The sequence below is a fragment of the Pyrgilauda ruficollis genome, unplaced genomic scaffold (genome assembly GCF_017590135.1).
Source record: "Pyrgilauda ruficollis isolate IOZ18807 unplaced genomic scaffold, ASM1759013v1 scaffold80, whole genome shotgun sequence".
Classification (NCBI taxonomy): domain Eukaryota; kingdom Metazoa; phylum Chordata; class Aves; order Passeriformes; family Passeridae; genus Pyrgilauda; species Pyrgilauda ruficollis.
This window is the reverse complement of record NW_024529933.1, coordinates 584,205-599,743: the sequence shown is the minus strand read 5'-3', so window position 1 is coordinate 599,743 and position 15,539 is coordinate 584,205. Positions and strand designations below refer to the sequence as shown.

The 15,539-nt window shown below is 39.6% G+C and overlaps 1 protein-coding gene across 3 annotated transcripts in view; it reads left to right on the top strand.

Annotated features, from left to right (window-relative positions):
• The window catches only part of KDM7A (lysine demethylase 7A), a 61,438-nt gene that overhangs the window by 338 nt on the left and 45,561 nt on the right, over nt 1-15,539 (top strand). The gene's annotated exons all lie outside the window — the stretch shown is intronic.

Genomic DNA, 15,539 nt, shown 5'->3' with positions numbered 1-15,539 from the left:
CCCCCCCCACCCCCGCCGCCGGGTCAGCGCCGGCGCCTGCGGCCGTCCCCGGGCACATGGGTCCGCGGCTGTGAGGGGGCGGACGGGCCGCCAAGCAGGGGGGGCTGGTTACGAAAGAGCAACAGATGCGGGGCTGGCGGGGCCGGGGCCACCCCGAAGTTGTGCCGACTCTGCAGAGGCGTCGCGTGTCCCCCCGCGCCCCCGGGGGTGTCTCTCCCGGGACAGGGCGGTCTCCCGGCGGAGAAGTGCGGACACCGGGGCTATCCCCGGCCGGGTGTGAGCTCCGGGCTGCCCGTGCGTTTTGTTCGTGGGGCGGCGGAGGAGGAGAAAGAGGGTCGCTCCGCGCCTCTCGCCGCTTTGACGTTTCCAGCCCGGTCCCGAGCGGCCGCCGCGCGTGTGTTTTGCGAGCCGAGCGTGTGAATAATAAAAGGCCCGTCGGCAGCCGCTGCGAGCGGGAGGAAGCGGCGGCGGCGGGGATTCACGGGCAGTTAAACAAAGGAACAAGTTGGGGGCCCGCGGCGGTGGCGGCGGCGGCTCGGCCGGGCCGGGGCTGCGGGGCCGCTCGGTGCCGCCCCCGCCGTGCGGGGAGCGCCGGGGAGCGCGCGGCGCCCGTGATTGACAGCCCGGCGTTTAAATACCCCGAGCGGCAACAACAACAGCGCCGGCCGCCCGCGCCGCGCCCCCTGCCGGCCAGGGCCCGCACCGCCGCCCCCGACCCTGCCCGCCGGGCCCGGCGCTCGCAGCGCAGTACCGGGGGCCGTGTGCGGGGTCGTAGTTGTTTGGGTTTGTTTTCCCTTATTTATTTTCCTGTGTCTTCCCCTCAAACGGCAAAAAACAAAACGCGGACCGAAAGTAGGTTGCGTGTCTAGGTATTACTTAATAGTAATTGTTACACACGGGTGTTTTGTTGCCACGTTTTAGGACGAAAGGAAGGCTCGCAACGTTTCAGATGCTTACTCGTTTGATTTGTTCTTTGTACATGGGCTTCTCCCGGCTCGAATTGCAGTATAATAGAAAGTGTGAAAAGGGCTTTGTAAACCATAAAAACTGGCAAAGCAGGATTGTTGTACCTTAAAAACAATCTCTCATGAATATTTTTAACTAGACTGCTACTACTCTTTCCAGTACTGTTGTTTAGAGCGAGACATACAACAGCTCTTCTGGGTTACAGCAGCTTAATACAAGTTTGTCAGAACTCGGTCACTGCCTGCAGTAAAGGTGCAGGCATTGCCTGAAGTGTTTGTGCAGTTACAGATTGTTTCTCTTGCAAGTCTTCTGCATTTGTGTAGTTGCTCTTTCAGAGTGTCCTGGCAATTGCTCAGGTTCCGTGCAGGCTTAACTTAAATGCCAGTCTTGTGCGTCAGTATTGCTGGGGTATGGGTGAACTAAATTTCTGAAATTGTTGGGGAGGAAATCATTGCCTGGTCTAAAGGTGGGACAGACCACTTGGTAGCTTTCTTGGATCTTGATGTGCAAAAAGCTCCACACAGGTTCCTGTCATTGAGCTCTGTCATGTAATGGGTAGAAAAAGCCTGCTAGCACGGAACTGCCTTGATAGTCTGAAATCCTAAGAGTGGAAAATAAACAAGCAGGCCAGCAAGAGCTGGCAACAGCCATGCTGCTTTGAGATTTAGTTGCATGCTCACCCAGTCTCATGACTAAGGAGTGGGTTTTTGGGAGATGCCGGGCCAGCTGTGGTCTGCTCTGGGAGTGCCTTTCCCCTTGCTTTAAGAGTGTCTGAAGACTGTTACATAGCTTGTGAAAGAAAACACACACTCTCAAATCTTGAAGTTTTTGGTGAACTTCTTAGTTTCATGTATTCTTGGTTTTATTTTTTTAAATTTTTTTTCCCCTGGCCTGTGGAATGGGACTGATGTGTGTTCTATCTTAAGAAACATATAAACCCCGGCTGTAGTGTGCTAGCATTATACCTAGTGCATATTATTGGATTATGGACTCTCTGCTGCCTTCCTGTGTGTAGTCAGGATAGTGCCTGAACAGTACAGTGGAGGCTGTACAAAGTCTGTTCTGGCAGATTGTTATTTACTCCCTTTAAATTTGTGATTTTTTTTTTTTTCTGTGTGTTCTTTTTGCACTCTCTGTCTTCAAATGATTGTACTTTGGTTTGTTGTTATCAGTGTATTAGTATTATGAAATACACATTTTATTGCTTTTGTTAAATAAATTTGTGTTAAAGCAAATGTTTTGTTATGCCTGGCAAGGCTGTGAACCTGCTTTGTGGGTTTCAGTTACTCTCTGAGTGGGCCTAACATCCAGCCACAGTCTGGTGTAATTACCCCTTGTGAACAAAAGAGCGTAACACGGGTGCCTGGGCGCTGTTTGAGGCTTCGTTGCCTTCCTGAATGGCTTGCAAGAGTGCAGAGACTACAGAGCTTTAGATGTGACAAACTGTCAAAGCTTTCAGATGCGCAAATCCATTTATATTTTAGTGGTTTTTTTGTGTTTTCCCCATCATTTTATCTACTTTAAATGAAAATGTCACATTAAGCTGATTCCGGCTTTCTGACTCGTCTAGAATATACTCCAGCTAGAATGAAGCATAAGAAGTCCTTTATGCTGCTCTGTGTGTTCAACTTTTTCTTGGATCTGTTCCATAGCTCTTGAAACCTCTTTAATTTCTTGGTTTCATCTTCAAATGATATGTATCATTCTATGATACTTCTTGTGCTGTCTCTGCCTTCCTTCGTTTTTTGATGCTTTGCCTCAGTTATTAGGTTAACAACATGCTGTCATCTTGTGTTTTTTTGCTGTGATATATTCTGTGCCAAAGTTACATATCTTTTTTTAAACTGCTCTTGCAGTCAGCTCTGCTCTTGAATTATATTTGTGAAGTTTGCAGAAATACTGTTGAAATTTTTGTCCTTTTTTCTGTCCATGATACATGTACTCGACTAGATTTATATGCCTTGCATGGATGTGACTTATTCCTGTAGACTAGATCTCAGGTCAGAACAAACTGAAGTTTAAGCATATCATTCAGTTTTTGTCTGCGCAGTGTAAGGTTGTCTATGATATTTACTGTACTAGTTGTAAAGGAGTGTGGAGAAGTCAGTCAGGTAAACTCAGAATTAAAAATGAGGTGCCCCTGTGAAGTCTTGTGTGTTGCACTTTTCTGGGGATGTTTTGTTTCTCAGCAAACATATAGTGAACTTCTAACATGTCTCAATGATGAACAGGTTAAGAAATTATCTAATGTTTGCATGTCAGTTATAGATCTCTGCCTTTTGAAATACCTGCAACCTTTCTAATGTGTTTTTACATTACAAAAAGGTGTTTGTTTTTTTTTTTTTAATTACACAAAGGAAATGTTTTAGTCTTCAAAGTTAGAGCAGTGGGGTATAGGAAAGGGAAAGCATCCTTTTTTGTCGTTCAAAATTAGTAGTTTACCTGAAAGATTCATAATGGTGTCAACTTTGATGTCTTCCCCTCAAGGAGAAAATTTTTTATGTTTACAGAAATATTTAATTTGAGCAGCTTAGAGGGCAGTCAGGGAAGTACAGCACTAATCTGTATGTAGTGTATATATGTACATGCTTCTGTTGCAAAGCAAAGTCAAATTGATTAAATTTATATGAAATTGTTTTTAAATCGATAGCTCTTGCTCTCAGGATTAATTTTGTATTTTGTATAGTCTTGAAAGAATTAACTTTGCCCTTTCCTACAGCCGTTCATTGGTGGTATTTTGCCATTAGGTGTTTGATGTTTTTTACAGCTTTGTCATTATTAGAAAACATTTAACAACATAATTTGAAAAAAAAGGTGATTCGTGTACTGTTTGAAGATTATAATTTAAAGTGCAGATGCCTTGAGGCCTTTTTTCCTCACATGGAGGAAAAATTTGTTGCCAAAGTCACATCTGAGTGAAGTTCACATAGAACATATTTTTTCTGATATCATATGGGTTTGAATGCGTCTTTGTTTGGTCTCTGAAGAAACACAAAACTTCTCATCCACACCTTAATATGATCTCGATGTAAAATTGAGTTTTCCCTCTTACAGCTGTTAAGTTCTGTGGTACAGGTCTGTCTGAACGCACTGATTTGTACTCTCAAGACAGGCTTTCTCCTTAAGAAAAGAAGGAAATGCATGTGGTATAGTGACTACTTTTCCTGAATTGGTTCTTTGTTTTGGAGCTTTATACAGGAGGTTCTGCATGATGGGCTTTGCCAACTCTTTGCTGCTGAAAGAGGCTGTCCTGCTCCTGTCTGCATGCTACTATAATTCCTCTTTTGCTGGTTCAGTGCTTGCCTGATTGGTAAATCAACTCTGCTCAGAAAACTGACAGAGCCCATTCTCTTGCTGGGTTAGCTTTTTGTTGGGTTACTGAGTTGAGTGGGCTTGTCAAAGGCTAGGATGAGTCCTAGAGTGTTGAAAAACACTTGAAGTAATGTGTTTTGGGAGATGATACTGGTGGGAAAAGGCAGAAGAGTTGCTCTTTTTTTTAGCTCACTGCCCACTTTGGGATTGATAGCTCACCCAGTTTTGTAGAGCCTTGTTTTTGTGTTCAGTCACCATGTGTGATTCTGCCCGGGCCCAGTTACTCATCCAGTGGAGTTGGAGGACAAGGGCACGATGATGCTCATGTCAGGGAATGTGGAGGTTGCAAAGAGACTGCTTACAAACGTTTTCTGATGCAGACCTTCTCTTTACAGAAAATTAAGGCCTTGTAGTTAGAAACATCCAGGGACCTGAACTGAATCAACAAATCCTTGTCTGGTCAACAGAGCTCTGGTCTAGCACCAGAGAACTTGGAAGCTGACTTTCTGGCTCTTGTGATGTATATGCCTTAAATCCTTCATGTGGCAATTTGGTGGATCTTAGGGAAGTGTTTTAGACCTCAAGGGAAAGCTGATGTGTTTAATCTTACTTTTCCTTGGTTTAGCCATGTTTCCTCAGAAGTAAGATGGAAGTCTTAACTTCAGTCCAATGAGCTGTGTACCCTCTGCCAAAGTATTAAGTAACTTGAAGTGGCTTCAAGCTCTTCTAACAATACAAAAGCTGAAACAGTTTTGGTTAAACTGAAAAGAAACTTATTATAATGAGGATGCCAGACAAGCACTTGTGTAACTGGATGTCTGTTTCCAATCTTTTTATATTCTTTGTTTGGACAAACCATTTTTTTCCTCTTGGTTCCCATCTGTGAAGTGGGAAGACTTATTAATATATATTAAAGTTAGATGTGTTCTACCATAATAAGCGCCGAAGAGTTGCAAGTATTCAAATTGCTTCAATTTTTGAAACTGTGTAATAACATGTAGAACTGTGTGCAAGTTTTTCTCTTTATGGTTTTCTTGAAGAACTGGCTTTATTGGAAGTAGGTGTACTTTGAAAGTTAACACTCCTTTCCTTGAGATCTGTAATTTTGTAATTTTGTTTTGCATTTGTTCTGGAGTTAAACATAGTAGATGGTTTAGCTTATGCTTTCTGATAAAGTAACTAGGACAAGAAAAAGACATATTGTCCAATAAAGATGTGTAAGAGAACTGAATGGTGCACAATTCAGCTTTTTAAATTAGAGTCCAACAAGATTCTGGTGAGTTTCTAAACAGTTATTTAATGGTAATAGTTCTAATTTCTAAAGCACAAATTATTTATTACCTTTTCAGTGTTAGTTAAAAGAGATTCAGATTTAGTTATTTAAATGCTACCTCTAATTTTCTGTAATATTATAGTTCACCTATATTTTTGGTATAATTGTTTTGTTTTGGTCTTGACTGTGCAAGTGAAGGCACTGTAAGTATTTGTGTAATTTAACAGTGAATTTTTTATTAGCTAGTCAATTTATGATGATTTTATATTCCAAAATGTTATTTGTTGATGCTCACGAAGCACTGAGTATCTTCTTTTCCCTTTATGTTTAATACATAAATTATTTGAGCGATTCAGATGTTTTCAGAAGGCTCAGTTTTGTGACTCCCGTATCTAAGAACCAGAGAGGTGACAGGAGTCTGGTTGGTGGACTGCTGCTTGTTGCATGTAATTTCTGTATATACCTACTAGGTGCTACAGTGCAGAACGTGAAATATATTCTTTTTATTTTAAACTTATCTTGATCTGTTGATAATGATGCATTCTCTTAGAGCAGCACATTTGCAGTAAAATGGCTTAAGCCTTACAGTGGAGTATCACTCTGTTAAGTGCTAGTGGGCAAAATCACATTAATTTTGTATTCATTCTTCATTTGTGGTTTCCAGTTTTTGTGGTTTTTTTTTGGATAGTTTTCATATTCATTAGCAGATTTTTTTTTTATTATCAGTGCAGTTTCTGTGCACTTTCTGCATCTTTTGAAAGATCATGCTATAATAGTGTCTCCATTCCATTCACATGACAGTTTGCACAAATTGAAGATGAACTAATACTCTTCATTTGTACTTAGTCCCTACATCACTGTGAAATAAAATACCATTGTCTCAAAACAGCTCTGAGTAATCAGTAAAGATTTCCATAGGTGCAATGCACATACTTAAAACCATAAGCATGCTCAAATATACCTCTGTCTCATTGCTCAAGTATGAAAATTCAATTAACAGCATTGCTATTGCTTTATTATCAACATATGAGAGGTATTTTAGTGAAATATACAGCTTTGAAAAAGCTAAGCTATTTTTAATTTTGTCAGTCCTTTCTAATGTATTACAACATTAGCTCATGAATACACAGAACTAACAATCTGTGGAGTATGAATCGTCTTGAGATGTCTGCTGTGTGGTGATAATATGGATTTATGTGGCTGGTAACGCTCTTCAGGTCAATTCTGCTTTTGAATGGTATTAATATTTAATACTGTTTTCTCCATTACTACAGCATTAACTAAAGTAGACTTCAAAACTGGTGTTTCTTTTTGAAAATACTGAGTTCATTGTTGCTTAGGCAGGTGTAAATGCTGTTCGCCACAAAAGCAAGAAAGCTTTTTTTTTTTTTCTTTTTTAAATCCTCCCACATTATTCTGTCTTAAAAGCCAATTGGAGTAAGTGTGATTGTTCTAGATTTTTAGTATATTGTCGTCTGAAGTCTATTTATTTTCAGCTGAAACTGTCAGCTGACATTGTAGCTAGGCTGGGAAATTAATTTTGTAAATTTAATTGTGTTTGTTCCATTTACATGAATACTTTATTCACTTAAAGGCTCTTAAAGCTGTCTTCATGAAAATGAGTGCATGGAAAGGTGACTGTCTGAGAAATGGAATCTTTGATATTGAAGATACGTGGTTGCTCTGTTCTGTCATTCTTGCCACTTACCAGGCAGTATTTTCTAAAGAGAGTGACATTTTTCTTTTGGAATATTGATGTTTGCCAATAAACGAAGTCCAGATCAGATAAAAGAAGAGCAGCCAAAGAAATTGCTGTATTTTATTACCCAGCAGAACTTGTAAGACCTATGGTTGTCTTGCTCAACATACAGATTTTTAGTTTTGTTTCAATTACAAGAATATTTGGATCTTTTTGCTGAAGGATTACATCATGCTGTTGACTTGCAAAACCTGCTGTTAAGAGCAAGCAGAAGAAGAGAAATGAGGTATTGCAAGTCAACACAGGGCTTTCAGGGTACTGCTGGGCATGTCTCTGAGGTGCAGAATGCTGCACGGAGCAGTCTAGAAACAGTACCAAAAGCTAGGTATCTGTGGTAATGGGGCACTGTGCTCAGGAAAATATTAACAGTCTGCCTCCTCAGCATAGTATTATCCCTTATTTCATGGAAGTGTGTGGTGTTGACGTATCACAGCCTCAAGCCCTCTGTCCTAGGTATTTCTCTGTGCTTCTATTGCTTATGTAACAGAGGACCAAAATCATGTCAAGAAAATTGGTGTGCACATGTAGTCTCTTAAATCTCAAGCTACCTTCTGACTACAGTATTTGTCTGCCCAGACGACACGTCAGTGTGAGGCAAAGGTGAGCAGCAACTTGCTGCCTCTGATGCTGTGCTGTCTGGTGTGAACAGCTAGGACATCTCGGGGCATCCGTTTGCATCTCCTAACACTGCAGTAAAATGTGCTGCCCTGATGGAATGAGTATCACAGAAGTGGTTCAGAATGCTGTTCTTACTCTGGCTGACAGCGGATGGAACAGCTGTAGTACTGAGTAATTGGCCTGATGTCCTTGCTGAGAAGTGCTTATTTAGCACTTCAGAACTGAGTGAAAGCAGATGCCTTGGCTGTACCTTCCACTTCCAGCATGGTCAGCTGGCTTGTGCTTGAAGCATCATGAAACTGGAGGATTTAGGTATGAACTAGGGTTAGAGTATCATTTGGGTAAATCAGAAATTGCTGAAGCAGAGGTGCAGCTCTGAAGACCTTCTGCAAATGTTACCTCCTCACTTTTATATTTTGCCAGTATGGGCAGATTCTAACTTCCCTTCAGTTTTTGGAATTGATGGCTCAACTAGCATTGCCAGTGAGAATATTCTGAGCATTCTATTTTCCTGGTCCTTATTTGTCTGTGGAAATAAAGTTACTGTCTAATGAAAAAAACACAAGCCCTCACTTTAGAGAAGAATAAACCTTTTTACTCCTGGTTGGTTCTGATACCAGATAGAATAGATCTATCACTGTAAGAAGGAACAAAATCTTGTATGTTAGTGAAAGGAAAATATCACTGGTACCAGTGTTCAGCCTCTCAATGTCAGGTGCTGTTACTTGCTTCCTATGAAGATGCTTTGCATACAAGTGGTCTTTTCTTGCAGGTAGTTCCTTACATTAGGGAAGATATCTGACATTTCTCTACAACCCTCTTTGCTTATTGCACATTAGTGCTGTTGTGCCTTTTGTCGTTCCCCCAGCATATGAATGTCAGTGATTGTGTCTAGTTGGCTGGATCTTTGTTTTTCATAGGGTTGCAGTGTGTCTAATTCTCCTTTTTTTCTTTGATGTCTGAAACAGTGATGATGCTGTATGGGGACTGGGACAAGGAAATGAGCCAATATCATGAACAAGTGGTAAAACATGGGGAAAAAAAAGCTTTAGCCTTTCATTATGATCAGTGAAATGATGTTGAGCAGACATCTTGTTTGTCTGGACTAAATTTACATGAAGCAGGCATGGGTACTTTTACACCATGTGATTAAGAGTGAGCTGCAGTGCATTCCTTACTGCTTCTGATACACCTGTGCCCAGAAGGGAAGTGAATGCATCCCTGCAGTGTGTGATGGTAGTTCTCAATGCAAGCTACATGGAAAATTCCCAAGGAGTTGCTAGTGGACCATAGAGGAACTTGAAGCAGTAAAGCCTCTATTTGTAGTTCTCCAGTCCATTCCAGGGCAACAATAGTAAACTCTGACATGATTTTCATGGCATACTATTAAATGCTTTGAATAGTCTGTTTTTAGAAAGCGGTGTTTTTTTTTTCCTTGTTTTCTTTTTTTTTTTTTTTTTTTTTTTTTGTTTTTGTACCTCTAATAGGGAATTTGGAGATAGAAGTAGCAGATAAATGTTTTATATAAATGTGTTGGTTAACCTAGTAAAATAAAATTCTGGTTTTTATGCCAACCTAAGGAAGCTGCTGGACAAGCATCTTTCTAGTGTGAATATATGCATTGCTCTGAGCCCATGATAAATTCGTAAGCTTTCTATGAAGCTTATGCACCACAATATTTTGGAACAAGTTTTTGTTAGGAAATGTGCTCTATCCCTTAATATGCTTGCCATGTGTTTAGAAGAAAAACTGTAAATCTCTGAATTACCATTGTTGGAAACATACTGACTATGTGCCAGGAGGATGGGAGTAAAGTAGATACTTCCTTTTCAAAACTGTACCAGACACAAAATAATTGAATGGAACTTATGGTTTTCAGGTGTCTGAAAAATTGGAACTGAGATCAGAAGATTTTTCAGTTCACGTGGGGTATCTATAAAGGGGCAAGCAGACTTGTATAGAGGAGTCTTGTTGGTGAAAAGCCGGATACAGAGAACTCAGGAGAGTAAAGACAATGTGAAGAAAACTTATCAAAACAATGAAAACATGGAGCCACAGTGACCAGTCACTCTCAAGTGATGTGAGGAAGATCCAAGTTTTAAAGCAGCCAGTGGGTTTGGTGAAACTTGCTGATAAAAATGCATGGTTGAGTTTTTGATTGGATGGAAACTACTTTATGATGTGCAGAACATAAGGATGATGATCAACATTAATTCAAATTTAAAATGTAACTTTCAGTATCTTTTTCTGAATGGAATCTAACCTGAATCAGGTGCAGCTAGTGCAATTTTAATTACTGCATTTTCTGAAGATAAATACACAGTTTGAGGTTGTCTTATACAACTCTGTCTTGACTTGGTAAAGAAGAAAAGATGTATTTTAAGACATCTTTTTAAAGATGTCTTTTTAAAGACTGGGTGTATCTAAGTTGATGTACTACAAATTATATTGTAAGGTTGTGGAATATTTTTTTTTTTTTTTTTAGTTTTATAGCTGGTGCTATGTAATATAAACAAATTGATAAATAAACTTTTTTTTTCTGTAATTGAATTTCAAGAAAATAGCTTAATAGTTCACATTCAGCGTTCTGTCAAACTCATTAAAGACTCTTTAGAGATCATTGACCTCTAAATCTTTATCTAGGAAACACTTCTGGTAAGATTGTTCTTCTGTCAAATATTTACTACTTTTTGCTAATTATTGAAGAACCACCTCTTTGGCACTTTCACAATATGTTAGTGGAGGTTGTAAAGAAAAGCAAAACATCATTATCACTTTGAAGCCAGCAAAGAAACACCTATTAAGTGTTGCTTATACTCCAAAAAGCCTTGCAGGTATGCAGCATGTCTTTGGCAAATTTCAAGTCCTTGCCAGTTCCTGAAATATGTAGAGAAATGGACAGTTCTGCCGTTTTTAAAAGGAAAACAGGTGCATTCATAGTCCAGGGGATAGAGCTTTCTGTAGGAAGCGCTATTGAATCTGAAGACTCAAAAAAAGTATTAGTATGTCTTAAGAGATGAAAAAGGTTGTGCTGCAATTCATGCTCACTTTGTCTATTTATTCACTGATGTCAGGAGCAGGGACCAGAATTTAAGATAATCTTGTCAGCGTCTGAGGGTTTTAACCAGACCCTTGTGCTGGGGTCATGTTACATTCTATTCAGGGCCCATAATTTTTGGATACTTTTCTGTAGAGTAAGAGGTCCTAAGTGGGGGAGATAAAAGGTATCTTTACATAAAAAGTGAGCTGTAGGTGAACGTTCCCCTGAGATGTATGGGTTTGAACTCTAATAACCTGAATGAGCATATCTCTGTTCGAAAAACAAAGTAACTTCTCCCTTCACAACAAGTTTTTAGTGCCCAGCACTTTGATAGTTTGGCTTAGACACCAGGGAGCGTGTCACACGTTGAGTGGGAACACAGGGTGAGCACAATAGGGAATGCTGCTGGAATTTTTGGGTGAAGTGGTGAGGTACTAGCTGAGTGTAGGTACTTCTGAGGTTAGCTTTCTTCTGAATTTAAGTAGGCTTTAGGGACCAGCATATTTAACTGGATATTGCCCTAATAGGCATATATAGATGAATGATTTCTTCTGTGTTCTTGCAGTTTCTTTTTTCCCCCTGCTGTTTAGATGGATTTCATATGCTTTCATCTGTGGCCATTGGCATTTTTCCTGTCTCTTACCTTTCCCCTTCCATCAGGACAATTTTCACACATTGATATTTACACATATTGGTAAGGTCAGAAATTTTCTCCCAAAGAATAAATTTTGTGTTTTTCACAATCAGTGAACCATAATGTCTCCTGTAATTTTTACAGGAATGGTAAATCAGTATTCATCTCCAGGGAACCTTTTACAATAGGCCCTCTGCTTCATGCTTCATATTTTTCCTGTGCATTTCTTTGAACATTCTTGTTGGAGTCATGGAAATTTTGCCCACTATGAAGAAAAGGCATTTTAAGAGATACATATATGCACACTATACATACACTGATATATGGATAAAATCATCTTCTTTTCCCCCTATAAAAGTGCTGGAGCTGAGTAGCACAGACTGTGAAGTCAAGGTTACCTCGAAAAGTGTGTGTGTCAAAATTTAGATTAAAACATGTGGATTTGTGCTTTTGCAAATACTTCAGATCACTCTAAATAGCATATGATAGAGGAAAAATAGTTTTGGTAGCCTGGATCTGAACTCATAAGAATTTTAGATTAAAATCAGTATGTCCAGTTATATCCAGAATAAAAATAATGGATGCAGATAGAATTCAGTGCTGATGTAACTCAACCCCCAAACTCTTTTTAGCTTTATTCTTCACTATTTGAAGTTTCCACATGGTCTGGAAATTACTGTGTTTCATTAATTCCATCTGAAGAGGACTGAACAGTTAGATTTCTGTAGCTAGAATAATGTGTAGAAGTAACTTCTTGATATGTTATGGACTGCATGGGTGCAGTTTTGACCAGCATGCCCCTCTGGACCTCTGTAAGCAGCTGAGAATCCAATGAAGATCTCTGCATTATAGGCATTATCTAGTTGATTGAAGGAGCTTTTTCTACTTACTGCTCTGCCAGCCAGCCAGTGTAACATCTGATATTTAGACTCATTATCTTTGTATCTGAAACAGTTTACTTGTATCATAGCTTAAATAGAAGTTAATGTAATCAGATACTCCATCTGCTTTTGAAACGAGCATGGTGCGCTAGAGATGAGCCAGTTTGCTCTCAGATTTCTTCAGAAATGAAGCATCTGTCTCTATTTGCTGTTGACTGCAAATCTATTTGCCTTATACAAGTAAGGTATTTCAAAGCTATAGGAGCCATCGTGTAAATTTTTGTGTTGTGATTAGAAGATGCAGAAATTATTCAGCTTAATAATATGCTTGCTAAAAAGTCCCTAGCAATATCTGAAAAATATTGCAGGCTGGAGGAGGAATTACTCAGTTGAGAAGAAGATGAGTTGAAAAATGTCCTTGATTTTTATTTTTAATTTTTAAATTTTTCTTAAAGGAGAACTATTTAATGAGTTGAATTTTGAAGGCAAAGGAAGCTTTATTTCAGGTGCAGCTGTAGAGGCTCTGAATGCTACTGTGAGTGTTAAGTTATTTAGTGGATGGTTCCAGGAGGTCTTTAATCCAGGTAAGAAATTTTTTAACCCAGTTGGGTGGTAAAGTGTTTTTGGTGTAAGGAGCCAATTTAAAGGTGTGTAAAGCAGGCTGAAGCCAAGTTTGCTGTTACTGCAGGCTGTAAAGGAAGCAAACAGACACACAATAACTCAAGAGTAAGGGATTTGCAGCAATGGAGTTTTAAGGTTGTGCCAATACTGGTGCTGGTGCTAGTATGTGGGAGACAGAAGAATCTACCTCCTAATGTTTTTAGCAAAAAGTCCTATTTTCAAATCATCCCTGACATAATTTTTTATTGAAATGACACAGTGTAAAAACAATCATTAGTGTCCTAATCAATCCCCTCAGGCCAGGAAGTCATTGTGGGTTTGCTGTTGTTCACCTCCAAATCTTTTTTTATCACTTGAGATACTTGAGAACAAGACAGATCTGATGGTGTCTACTGACAGCATTACTCAGGATGTCGTAAGCTTTGCAGACTGTGTATTGCATAAAATAACAGTGCTGATAGTACTTGTCAGGCTTCATAATCTTTTTAAACAGCTCATCTTTATTAGGCAACATGATCTTTCTAAACAACTCATCTTTATTAGACAACCGGAATAACCAGCTTGTACTCTCTCTGTAGGAGTCTGCAGTCCGTGCACTTTGTAGATGAGGAACATTCAACACTTCTAGCTGTTGAGAAGGAGATGGAGCTGCTGAAGACATAGCAAAAAATTCCCAAATGGATTAAAAAATGCTTAGAGTGCAGATTGCCTAAAAGAGGTGGTTGAACTAATATTAGAGACACTTGTTACCATAAATTTATAAATGACACTTGTTATCATAAAAATGATATAATAAATGGGTTTTTTGTGAGACTTTGATGTAGGTAATTATGGAATTTAGAAACTGCTGAGAGTATGCAAGTCAGTGAGTATGCAAGTCAGTGAGTAGGAACCATTAGTGAGATTTTGTTTTGATCAGTCTCTAAAAAACACAGGTATCTTCCCACTTCAGAGTGGTCCTTGTGTGTCTCTTAAACTAGAAGGTGGGAATTTAGCTGGAGGTTTGTTCTTTTGATCCTCTCCTGCTTTACAGAAAACTGTGTTTGATGTGGTTTAGAAATGTAGCTTCCAAACTGTTTGGATTATTTGTTTTATAATTCCTGTTGTACTACAGTGCATTACTGGCAAGAATGTTTGTAGGCAAATAGTGTATTGTTGGTAGCATAATGTCATACACCTGCTGGGTACTTGCCTTAGCTACTGCTGCAACTGGAGCTACAGATAACTGGTCTCAAGGAACTGATTAGACACTTCATCAGAGAAGGATGCCTAAAAGAAGCCAGACTAAGACCACCTTAATGCTGTGCTAAGAAAACCTTGGTTCACATATGACATCTGGTGCCAATGTATGTGTCTCTTAGACTTGATAATGCCTCTCTTGATGTTGTGCAGGTGTATGGTTAAAGTTGAGGAGCTTTTTCAGGTGTAGGTGGGGATGTTCTGTGCAATCTTATTGGTAAGTTATTGGCAATGTATCTGTTAGGCCACAGTAGTTCTGAGTCTGTGAATAATGAAGTCCCAACAGTAGGCCTGGCCAGGTCTAGTGACTTCTCCTGCTGGGAGGAGCGGTCCTACTTCCTATACCCTTCTCTCCAGGTTACATAGACCTCTCTCTCATGGATTGCCTCTCACACTTGCCCAACTGTGACTTGATAAAGAGGCAAAAGACTGGCTAGGTTAGTTTCTGTCAGATTAGTGAATAAAAACAGGTTGCCTTATAACCAGGCAAGTATCAGGGCCATTTGCAGGGAAGGGGAATGGGGGTGCTTGCTTGGAAGGGAATGGGTAACCTGCCCTGTTCCAGTGGCTGCAAGCCATTGAATCAATACAAGCTATGTCATGTAATTTGTTTATCGTTTCGGATTGAACCTCAGTTTCTCTTCATAGGGTGTGTTTTTATAATTCTGTTAATTTCTGTCTTTTTTCTTTCCCTTCCAATGCCCTCTCTCTTTGAGACAGGTAACTAATATGCCTCTTCTGTGTATAAAAGGCCCTTGCTCTACCTGATAGGAAACTGCACTGGAAATTGAACTGAAATTCCTGTTTATTAAGTCAAAAGACTTGGTTGGGCTGCAAATAGATCTTAAAACTAGATAACATGCAGTATTTTTTTGAGATGGCTAGTGAGAGTTGACAGGAGTCTGTGCACAAATTGTAGCAGAGGAAGATTAGGACAAAAACCTGAGAATCTAAAAGTTGAGGCAGGCAAATGAGTGTAGACTATATATCATTGAATTGTTAAGGTCAGAAAAGACCTCGTAAGATGATTTGAGTCTAACCATTAAACTACCACTGTCATGCTCCCCACTAATCCATGTCCCCAGGCACCACATCCACAAGTTTTTTGAACACTAAGAGATGGTGATTCAATAACATATATATATTTACACATGTAATTAATAATTAGGAACATGTAATAAGCAGCTTTAATTTGC